The sequence below is a fragment of the Bos javanicus genome, chromosome 4, assembly GCF_032452875.1.
Source record: "Bos javanicus breed banteng chromosome 4, ARS-OSU_banteng_1.0, whole genome shotgun sequence".
Lineage (NCBI taxonomy): Eukaryota > Metazoa > Chordata > Mammalia > Artiodactyla > Bovidae > Bos > Bos javanicus.
Window position 1 is genome coordinate 80,697,997 of NC_083871.1, and position 12,396 is coordinate 80,710,392.

Here is a 12,396-nt window from a genome sequence, read left to right on the forward strand (position 1 = left end):
CTCATCGTTTCTTTTCCCAGCTGATTGGGTGTACCCTTCACTTTCACGATACTCAGTTTCATAGGAACATCTTCTGATGGAGGGACCTGGTGGACTGAAGCATGGGGAACATTTACAACCAGTGCCTACTTCTGCACCCTCCTCTGGGCACCTCCCTCATCTGCTCTGTATGGTCCACAGTTTCTGAGCTATTTCTGCTTCTTCCTAATACATCAAGAAACCTATACAGGGCTTGTGCACCAATCTCTTCTAAACAAGGGCATGGGGTTTGTTCATTCAAGTCAAGGAGCTGAAAAGAATAATGGTAGGAAGCTGGCAGGTTTCCAGAGTGGGTGTAACTCTTCAGGAGAATTGGGCTGTGAATACTTTCTTTGTTCTTTTCCCTCCTTACATTGGATTTGGGAGGAGGGGCTGTTTTCATTTTAGTATCAATGATATGGAGGAAATAGGACTCCATTCTCTTATTCGAATGTGCCTTGTTAAAGCAGGTAGATGTCTTTACCTTTAAGCTAAATGCATACTCATACCATTTGGAGTCCGGCCTTGGCTGTCCCTGACTAGCAACCCAACCTTGGCAGCAGGAGTGACTACACCATGTGAAAGATGTAGGCACAGGACAGATGAGCGCTTATGCATCTTTCTCTCTGCTTTGTCCTTCCTTGGGTTTACTTAGGTCCCACCTAATAGGATTTTAGAGTCCAGGACATAATTCTATAGTCCAGCAATTGGGTAGCTAAGCTGCCTTAGAACCCTTGTCTCTATAATCCTTTATAATTTCATAATGTTTTGTTTTTCTAAGTTCTCCCTTATATTTTTTTCACTTCTTCTTCATAGTGAGGTTGTTAGAAAGCTTGTGCTATTTGATAATCTCTTTTTTATAGATGAAAACTCTGGTCTCAGGAAGGCTAGGTTGCTAGTTCAAGGACATGAACAGGTCATTTTTCCAAATTTAGCTCTTCTGACTCCAAATCTGTTGCTCTTCAATTGCATCTCAAATGTGCGGAATCCTGCGATTGGATTCGGGCCACAGGTGAAATTCTTGCCAATGGGAAACAAGTCCCCTTCTTACCTGCCTTCTACTGAGGAGTGATTTGATCTCCCTGAACTCGTGAGGGAAACTGCAGATGAAGCTGTTTCCTGTGCAGTGAGACGTGAACATCCAATAACGATGAGAAGTGGTGACACCAAGAGCCTTTCACTCCCCACCTCCCCTGCCAGAAGCCCTCCACCCAGGCCTTGGCCCTGATTCCGCCAGTGCTCTCTGATCCAGGAGCTCAGCTCCAGTGGCAAGGGAGTTTCCAATTAAGCTACAAAGGATAAGCAGAGGTGACGGGACATCTCCTTGGTCTATCATGGATCAGCTTTGTTCTCTATGCTGTGAGCAAGCAGAGCACATAGAATACTGAACACATCCAGGAGTGCCATGTCATGGGTCGTAGGGAGGGCTTCTAGGCAGTGAAAGTAAGGGTGATGAGATCCAGCTTCATTTGTGACCTAAAACCTAGCTATCCAAGTGGCCCACAAACCAGCAGATCAACATCACCAGGAGGTAGGGTCTAGGAAGGCCAAAACGCAGGCCTCATCTGAGACCCCTGGAATTAGAATCTGCATTTTAACAATATCCCCAAACTCTGACTCCTCTTTCTGTCCCCTGTATCCCTCACTTTCTCTCTGTCCCCCTGACTCCTCTTTATTCTTGCTGTCTGGTTGTCTCACAACACCCGCATCTCACAACACTCTTGCTTTGGAATGCACTTGTGGAATTCTTGCAACTTGTGGGTACTGTCTTCCCCCTCTTGTAGGTAGACAGCACTTTGCTAAGTAAAACTGCCAATAAGTGTGACTATGCCTGTGCGGCTGGCTCCAGAGCCAAAGCCCTTCCCATGATAACCGGAACTCTTCCATACAAGGCCTCTCTGGTCCACTCTTTCCTGGGATGCCTCTTTAGAACAGACGAAAAGCCGCTGTTGCCCGTCCCATAAAGCCCATAGGAGGAAGCCTTTCTCCAGCAGGTCAGGGCTTTCCCGCTATGGTCACAGAATGACTGAGGGAGCTTCATGCTTCACCACTTTACTCCCCATCCAAAGAAAGCAAAGCCCTTTTGATATCTGCTTGTCTTGGTATCCATTATTGCTTATCGGCCCAAATTGTTTCATTCCCATTATTATACTGATCATGTGGCTGAAGGTAGAAACACAGACAGATTTAAACCAATTAAGGGTAAGTGGCTCTTTCCACCCAATCTCAGGACTCAAGAAGTGGAAGGAAACCCTCCAACCTCAGTCCACACTCCAAACCAGACACTGAAGGTGAAGTGAGAATGTATATTGAGGAGGAAACTTAAAATCTAAAAAATTAAAACTGTGCTAAACAGTTTTATGGACAAGGTCACATATCAACTGGAAAAAAAAATTCAGTTGTAAAACAGGATATTCACATTCTTCTGCTTTTTAAAACTATCTATCTATAAAATAAGGGCATATAAAATAATGCTAAGAATGATAGACTTACAGGAGATTTTTATTTTATTCTTGAGAAATAGAGAAATTCTTTTATAGAGAAAAGCTCAGTCTTTCACTTTTCTCTGTAAAAAGCATGTGGAATGAATATTTAAAGCAAATTTTTAAATATATATTTATTTCTTTAGTATCATTATTATCCTCAATATCAGTATCTATATTTTTGGGCCTATTTAGTTATATCAGTTCAGTTCAGTTCAGTCACTCAGTCATATCCAACTCTTTGAAACCCCATGAACTGCAGCACACCAGGCCTCCCTGTCCATCACCAACTCCTGGAGTCCACCTAAACCCATGTCCGTTGAGTCGGTGATGCTATCCAACCATCTCATCCTCTGTTGTCCCCTTCTCTTCCTGCCCTCAGTCTTTCCCATCATCAGGGTCTTTTCAAATGAGTCAGCTCTTTGCATCAGGTGGCCAAAGTATTGGAGTTTCAGCTTCAACATCAGTCCTTCCAATAAACACCCAAGACTGATCTCCTTTAGGATGGACTGGTTGAATCTCCTTGTAGTCCAAGGGACTCTCAAGAGTCTTCTCCAACACCATGGTTCAAAAGCATCAATTCTTCAGGGCTCAGCTTTCTTTATAGTCCAACTCTCACATCCACACATGACTACTGGAAAAACCATGGGCTTGACTAGACAGACCTTTGTTGACAAAGTAATGTCTCTGCTTTTTAACATGCTGTCTAGGTTGGTCATAACTTTCCTTCCAAGGAGGAAGCGTCTTTTAATTTCATGGCTGCAATCATCATCTGCAGTGATTTTGAAGCCCAGAAAAATAAAGTCAGCCACTGTTTCCCGATCTGTTTCCCATGAAGTGATGGGACACGACTGAGCAACTGAACTGACTAACTGACTGAGTGATGGGACCAGATGCCATGATCTTAGTTTTCTGAATGTTGAGCTTGAAGCCAACTTTTCACTCCCTTCTTTCACTTTCATCAAGAGACTCTTTTTCTCTTTCTGCCATAAGGGTGGTGTCATATGCATATCTGAGGTTATTGATATTTCTCCCGGCAATCTTGATTCCAGCTTGTGCTTCTTCCAGCCCAGCATTTCTCATGATGTACTCTGCATATAAGTTAAATAAGCAGGGGGACAATATACAGCCTTGACGTACTCCTTTACCTATTTGGAACCAGTCTGTTGTTCCATGTCCAATTCTAACTGTTGCTTCCTGACCTGCATACAAGTTTCTCAAGAGGCAGGTCAGGTGGTCTGGCAGTTATATAGCATAGTATAAAATTAGTTTGGGGGGTTGCATAATTTTATTTATTATTTTGAGTTTTTAAAAAAATATTTATTGGAATATAGTTGACTTACAAAGTTGCTATACTTACAAAGTATAGTAAAGTGAATCAGTTATACATACACATACATGCACCCTTTTTTAGATTCTTTTGTGATATAGACCATTGCAGAGTAGAGTTCCCTGTGCTATACAGTAGGTCCTTAGTAGTTATCTACTTTGTATATAGCAGTGTGTATATGTCAATCCTAATCTCCCAATTTATCCCTCCCACGGTTACCATAAGTTTATTTTCTACATCTGTGACTCTATGTCTGTTTTGAGACATACATTCAGAGAAAATCATAATTCAAAAGGATACATGCACCGCAATGTTCATTGCAGCACAATTTACCGTGGCCAGGACATGGAAGCAACCTAAAGGTCCATCAACAGAGGAATGAATAAAGAAGATGCAGTACATATATATAATGGAATCTTACACAGTCATAAAAAAGAACAAAATTATTGCTGCTAGGTCCATTTGCAGCAACGTGGATGGACCTAGAGAGTCCATCTGAGTGAAGTATGTTAGACAAAGACAAATATCATATCACTTACACGTGGAATGTGAAAAACAGGGTGCTGCACAAATAAAATCAGTTTTGTTGAAACACCGTTTTGTGATATTATTATCTCAGTAGCTTATTCCCTTCTACAGAAGATCCCGTCAAGGAAAGCACAACTTCTTTTAGCAAAATGAACCCCTAAACCTGGTAGCCCTAAAAGGAGAATCTCCTCAGGGGAAAGGGTAATGAGGCAGTAAGTTCCCCTTCCCTTCCCTGGGACTTGCTCTCACTCTAAGCCCAACCATGTGATCCATGGTGCTCTTGGGCTTTTAATACTTCTGATCATGTTCAAACTAAACAACTTCATAAGGTTGCCTCTTTGCATAGCTGAAAACATGTTGGAAATTTTACAAATAAAATAATTTACCAATGAATGAGAAATTACAAAAAAATGAACAAACCCAAAGCACCGTGATTCTATTACACATACCAGGCTCTTCAGGGAGTAGAGATGGAGCTCACACAAATTAAACCATCTAGAAAAATGGCTCTATCCTGCTCCCTGGATCCACCCCAGCTTTCACCAAGCTTCCTTTTCTGTTTTTTAAGTGTATGATTAAGCTTTCAGTTATAGGAATGGCTTCCACATAAGCCCAGGTGATCAACAAAAGTTTTCATTCTATTTTTATTGGCTTCTCTGTGGGGATAAGTAAATATCATTGTTCCTGCTCTAAGAAGTTTACCATTTCCGGTAGAATATCCAACAAATGCCTGGAATTCATATTGGAGTCCCAAGGAAAAGGTGCAGAAATGTTCTCCATTTGTCACTGGGGTCACAGTTGGATGGTCTATCTCCTAGATCACTGCTTCCTCAAATCATACCTGACTCTTACAAACCAGCTGAAATGGCCTTTCTTCCACGAAGCCTTCTCTGATCTCTTCCTCACAAATCATAGAGTTTCTTTTCTTCTGAATCCCACCAACTCCCCCACCCCTGTTTCATATACAGCATTTGTCTTGGGAGACATTTCATAATTTATTGCTGTGATTCCTCACTGGGTGAAGAATAAGGGAAACACACTCTCTGAGGAGCATAAAATTATAGCAATGACGATAATAAATGCCCTTTATTGAGAACTTATAGCATGGGTAATATAATAAGTCTTTTCACAGTATCTTATTTAGTTATAACATCTTCTATGCTTCAAAGTGATTATGTAACTTATCAAAATCGTGCAGAGAGAACATCCCCTCTATTTTAACTATGTTTTAACTCATATCTGTTTGATTTATTCCAAAGGCCCTGCTTTGAATCACCAATGCCTCTGGCTAGTTTCCAAACCCCTCCCAGGCCTCCTCTGCTTCCACCCCATGAGCCTGGACTGTGGCCACCACACCATGTTCACACAATCTTGTCAACCAGTGAGTACCAGGGCTTGGTGGCAGGGGGCTACCTCTTTCTTAGGCACTGAGCTGAAACAACACTGAAGACTACTTTTTGATCCTATTCATCTGCTTCATCCCTCCTGCTGGGTCTATACCCCTGCAGGAAAGAAACTTTTTCATCTGTCTGCCACCTCCCACATACACACCCCTGTGGCGTCTAGAATAATGTCTCATTCCTATTATTTCTGTATGAGTTTTTTGAATAACATTTTTGAGTTAGGGAAAGAACATAGAATAAACAGATTACGTAAGTGAAAATAATGTAAAGTACAAGTGATAACGTTTACCAAGGAAAGAAAGTCTTCCTGGAGGAGGTGATGTTTTTCATTTCTTTTGGCTGGGAAGACCTTGGCTTAGCATAGATGAAGGTGAAAGGCAGTCTAGTTGGAGAAGATTGCATAACAGTCTGATGTAAAACACTTCTCAATGTTGATGAGAAATGACGGTGCTGATAGATTTCCTGTGACCATAGAACAGATGAGCAAGAACGTTTAATTCTGGGAATTTCTGTTTTCCATCCCAAGGATTATTCCGTGGGCCATTATCGTTTCAGTGGATGAAGGTACTTGCTAAAAATAGGTTACTAATGTTTTCCTTAGAGTTACAGCACACGTCAGAAGAGACTAATGACCCAACGCTGTACTGTTTTCTTTTCATTTCAGTCAGCCTCAAACAAATAAACCTGATAAATATTATCAGAGTCACATATGCTCATTAAGGGTTATAGTCAGTGGCTATGTTTGTTTTACTGTGTAATAGATGATGAAACCATGGTGATGAGTGGAGTAAGCTGGGATGGTTTTCATATTTTCCCATCTTAACACTGGAGACTAGCTCATTGTTTTTTTCACTGGCTTCTGTTAGAAATAGAACAGCTTTCTAAAACATTCATTTTGACGTGTCTTAAAGCAGTCCACATCTTCCCATCTCATTCAGTGCTACATGATAGATGTTTCAAAGTGGTCCTTAAGTATAGCAATGAATGGGAAATAGGTACTTCTAGGGGGTGAACAGCTAATGTAAAAGTTTCAATTAACAAATAGCATTCTTTCATATCTTATTAATTATCCATAACTGAGTATTCTGTTGCTAACCATTTTATGGATCAGAGGATAAAATTTGACACATGTTATATACAATTTATGTTCTAAAAAGTCAAGATATACTATACTGACCTACTGTCTTTTTTTTTTTTTTTTTAAGATTTCAGACCTGTAGAAGAAAATAAGCACACTTATTTCCTACTGAAAATGCTACACATTTTCTTATCAGATCCTTTTGGCTGTTATACTTTAAGAGAAACTATGAAAGACAATGAGTCTTCTCATTCTTCCATAAACCCTTACCAAATGGTAAAATCATACCTGTAATCTGGCTTATAAAGTCTCCTAATCCCCATCTTTTTCTATTTCATTCTGTCAACAGAATGGTCTTTCTAAAATACAATCAGCAGTGGGGTCGGGGAGAAGGGAGGTCCAAGGGAGTGGATATATGTATACGTATAGTCATGAAATTAAAAGATGCTTGCTCCTTAGAATAAAAGCTATGACAAAATTAGACAGCATATTAAAAAGCAGAGAGATTACTTTGCCAACAAAGGTCCATATGGTCAAAGCTATGGTTTTTCCAGTAGTCATGTATGGATGTGAGTGTTGGACCATAAAGAAGGCTGAGTGTCAAAGAATTGATGCTTTTGAACTGTGTTATTGGGGAAGACTCTTGAGAGTCCCTTGGACAGCAAAGAGATCAAACTAGTCAATCTTAAAGAAAATCAGTCCTGAATATTCATCTGAAGGACTGATGCTGAAGCTGAAGCTCCAATACTTTGGCCACATGATGCTAAGAACAGACTCACTGGAAAAGACCCTGATGCTGGTAAAGATTGAAGGCAGGAGGAGAGGGGACTGGCAGAGGACCAGATGGTTATGTGGCATCACCAACTCAATAGACATGAGTTTGAGCAAGCTCTGGAAGATGGTGAAGGACAGAGAAGCCTGGCATGCTGCAGTCCATGGAGTCGCAAAGAGTCAGACATGACTGAGCGACTGAACAATGACATAACTGATTCACTCCATTGTACAGTAAAAACTAATACAGCATTGTAAAGCAATTACACTCCAATAAAACACAAATACAATCTAATCATATCCCTCTCTGGGTGAAAACATTCAACGGTTTCCTATTAACATAATGCAAGCCCCTTTGCAGGACATATACAACTATTCATGTCATGGCCTCTTTTAGCTCCTTTTAAAATTCTCCTTTCATTCTGTTATTACTCCCCTCCTATATAATTCACAGTCATCCTGTACTTTGTATGTTCTAAAACTTGCAGACTTTTGCCCTTCAGCCTACAAATAACCTCTCACTTAATGTTCAGGGTTCAGTTCAGTTCAGTTCAGTTACTCAGCCATGTCCGACTCTTTGCGACCCCATGAATCGCAGCACGCCAGGCCTCCCTGTCCATCACCAACTCCCGGAGTTCACCAGACTCACGTCCATCGAGTCAGTGATGCCATCCAGTCATCTCATCCTCTGTCGTCCCCTTCTCCTTTTGCGCCCAATCCCTCCCAGCATCAGAGTCTTTTCCAATGAGTCAACTCTTCGCATGAGGTGGCCAAAGTACTGGAGTTTCAGCTTTAGCATCATTCCTTCCAAAGAACACCCAAGGCTGATCTTCTTCAGAATGGATGGGTTGGATCTCCTTGCAGTCCAAGAGTCGTCTCCAACACCACAGTTCAGAAGCATCAATTCTTCGGCACTCAACTTTCTTCACAGTCCAACTCTCGCATCCATACATGGCCACTGGAAAAACCATAGCCTTGACTAAATGGACCTTTGTTGGCAAAGTAATGTCTCTGCTTTTGAATATGCTATCTAGGTTGGTCATAACTTTTCTTCCAAGGAGTAAGCGTCTTTTAATTTCATGTCTGCAATCACCATCTGCAGTGATTTTGGAGCCCAAAAAGATAAAGTCTGACACTGTTTCCACTGTTTCCCCATCTATTTCCCATGAAGTGATGGGACCAGATGCCATGATCTTAGTTTTCTGAATGTTGAGCTTGAAGCCAACTTTTTCACTCCCTTCTTTCACTTTCATCAAGAAGCTTTTAAGTTCCTCTTCACTTTCTGCCATAAGGGTGGTGTCATCTGCATATCTGAGGTTATTGATATTTCTCCCGGCAATCTTGATTCCAGCTTGTGCTTCTTCCAGCCCAGCATTTCTCATGATGTACTCTGCATATAAGTTCAGGGTTAAATTGTTTTAATTACAACCGCACTCAAGTGCAACTTCTATGATTTGTTTTTTTTTTTTAATTTACCCCCAAACATCTAGTGATTCCCTTCTCTGTGTTCCTCTACTATACTCTCTAGGCATTCAAAACATGACATTTATATCAGCCTGGGCTTCCCTGGTGGCTCCAGTGTTAAAGAACCTGCCTGCCAATGCAGGAGACACAAGAGACATAGGTTCAACCCCTGGGTTAGGAAGATCCCCTGGAGGAGGGCATGGCAACCCACTCCAGTATTCTTGCCTGGAGAATCCCCATGGACAGAGGAGCCTGGCGGGCTATGGTCCATAGGGTTGCAAAGCATCAGACATGGCTGAAGCAACTTAGCAAGCAGGCATCTTCATTATGTTTTAATGTCTACCTGCTCTCACTCACACCTCCACACCCCTTGCTAAGGAGTTTTTCTGTTTTGTAAGTAAGGGCTCAATACAGATACAATTCCTAGCCCCAAGCAGGTGCTTCATAAATGTCCATTTACAGCACAATTGAATGAATCAGAAACAACCCCTCATAAAGGAAGAATACACCCAAAGTGGATGCCTTTTAATGCCCTGGTGCTAGTTGTAATTTCAAATGGGAGTTCCAAATGAAATCAGGAATATGGCTCTGAACAGTGTCCAAGGAGCTTTAGTGTCTAGATAAAACCACATATGCCCGAGATAGCTTCAGGAGTGGTTACGTAAATAAGAACTCCCCCCTCACTTTGTCCACATGAAAGTGATGTGGACACTTTCTCCTTTGAAAAAGCCCTTTTGATTCTCTTCTGAGATATATTCATTCAGAAGAATAAAAGGTGATTGGCATATCTCTAACCCTACGGCAGAGATTGTATTTTCTGCAGCCACTTCCACAAGGATTCAGGCCTGTGGTTAATTTCCAAACAGATTCCAGGGATCTGATTTGGGAGGGGAGTACAATCATCCAGGGATGGCTACATAAGGCCAAAGAACATGGTGTCATACTTGATGCTGGTTTCACCAACATCATCCTAATCTGTTCTTCAGTTAAACACTCCATGCCATTTCAAAATGGCAGCCATCAGAATACAGTTATAGAAACATAGAAGGGCATGGATGGAAGGAACCTTGTTAATACCCTTTATTAGCCAAATGAGGATGTACTAGCTCTTACAGAACAAGTTCTATTTGCATAACCAACTTGGAAAACAAAGAAAAATTTCAGGTGAAAATAGTACACAGAGGCAGCAGTGTGTTGGAGTGGACAGGCCACCAGTTCTGCGGTCAGACCATTCTAGGTTCATCCCTTGTCACCCGTCTGGCCATAAGAAACTTACTTAGCCTCTTCAAGGCTCCGTTTTTTCAACTGTATAAAGTGCATGCGTGCTCAGTCATGTCCAGCTCTTTCTGAGCTCATGGACTGTAGCCTGCCAGGCTCCTCTGCCCAGTGGAATTTTCCAGGCAAGAATACTGAGTGGGTTGCCATTTCCTATTCCAGGGGATCTTCCGGAACCTAGGGATTGAACCCGCCTCTCTGGCGTCTCCTGCATTGGCAGGCAGAGTCTTTCCAACTGCACCACCTGGGAAAAAGTACATCTTGCTAGATACTTTAGAGGGTTGTGGTAAGGACTAGAGATTCTACAACTGAAGCCTCTAGCTCAGTGCCTGAAAAAAACAGATGTCCTCAATAACTGATGGACTGTTGCAGTGGAAAAGGGGAATATGAATCATATTTGGAGTGGACTTTTGTCATAAAGCTACATAACATCCAAATCTTCTTAGTATTTTGGAGGAACCATGGGGGAGAGGAGGAAGGAGGTTCTAAGGGAAGGTCCCTCCCTGCTGGGGGAAGGGAGGAGTGGACACAGGACACATGATAGAACTCAATCAATCAGAACCTCTGCCTGAGGCTCTGAATCTAGAAGTGACCAGCTACAGGGACACCACCCAGCACCCGACCAGGTTCCTGCCCTGCCCACTTTCTGCAGGAGGATTGGCTGCCCAGGCCCCTTTGGTTCCTGCATGTGCTCTGTGTTTGATGTTTCTGGGAGCTCTCTGAACTTTTCCAGCAAATCCTTCATTTGTTTAGGTTAAATCAACTTGATTTCTATTTCTAAATAGTAAGACTTTCATTATCCCTATAATTCCAATAATAGCAGACCAATTCTTTCCAATCTATTCACCGTCCACCCTTAACACGCTTTGTGTTACCTCGTTTCCTCAATTATAATCACAGTTTAATTTTCTGTGTTTGTGGAGAAAGCTTAGTCTACAAAAATGAGAGACTGGGATTGACATATACACACTACTATATACAAACTAGATAACTAATAAGGACCTACTGTAGCACAGGGACAGCCAGTTACAGAAGAGATGGTCATCTAGCGCAGGCTTCACTTGGTGCTAAGTAACCAGTGATTTTCCGATGTTTTTAAGTTTGAGGGAAATATATGACAGATGTGTTGGCTCTAGAAACAATAAAAACAGCTCCTTAAATCGCCAAAAAGCAGGGGGGGTTGAGGTGGGGGAGGGTAAGAAGGTAACATAATACAAGATAAATCAGGAGGGAGTGGGCAGGACTGTCTGTTATGATTGAGGGTAGCGAGGGGATGATGTGGTCAGTAGCAGTAAACAAGCTAGAGGGGGCAAAGAAGTCTTGGACCACAAGCATCAGCCAAAGCAGAAAACTGCCCTGAACCCCACCCTGAAGGAAAAAGATATACAACTAGAGGAACTCAGGAGGGATAAAATGCTAACAGAAACTCAAATGGGTAATAACATTAAAGCGCATACAAATAAATTTAATGAAACAAAGGCAGGGAAATAATGACTCAGTATCCTGTGCTGAGTTCCCTGGTGGCAGTGATTCTCAGCATCCAGGGTACATCAGAATGATCTGAAGCTCTAGTTAAAAATGCAGATCCCTGGGCCTCTTGCCCAATTGGAGCTGCTCTGGTGCTTTTTGCGGGGGCCTGGAATATGCATTTTTTTTCTTAAAAAAAAAGTTTATTGGGGTATAGTTGCTTTACAATGTTGTGTTAGTTTCTACTGTACAGCAAAATGGATCAGCCACACATATACATATATATACGTGTGTGTGTGTGTGTGTGTGTGTGTGTGTGCATGTGCTCAGTCAAGATAGGCTTTGCAATCCAATGGACTGTAGCCCTCCAGGCTCCTCTGCCCACCTGATTTTCCAGGCAAGAATACTGGAGTGGGTTGCCATTTCCTTCTCCAGGGGATCTTCCTGACCCAGGGATTGAACTTGTGTCTTCTGTCTCCTCCCCTGACCAGTGGATTCTTTACCACTGAGCCACCTGGGAAGTCCACATATATAAAAATCCCCTCTTTTTTGGATTTCCTTTCCATTTAGGTCATCACA

At 41.9% G+C, this 12,396-nt stretch overlaps 1 protein-coding gene across 2 annotated transcripts in view; it reads right to left on the reverse strand.

Annotated features, from left to right (window-relative positions):
- Nucleotides 1–12,396, reverse strand: part of SUGCT (succinyl-CoA:glutarate-CoA transferase) — an 861,069-nt gene that overhangs the window by 4,778 nt on the left and 843,895 nt on the right. For both annotated transcript variants that reach the window (XR_009736133.1, XR_009736132.1), the window contains one exon: nt 6,052–6,224. The gene's annotated coding sequence lies outside the window, so the exon portion shown is untranslated. The remainder of the gene's footprint in view (nt 1–6,051; nt 6,225–12,396) is intronic.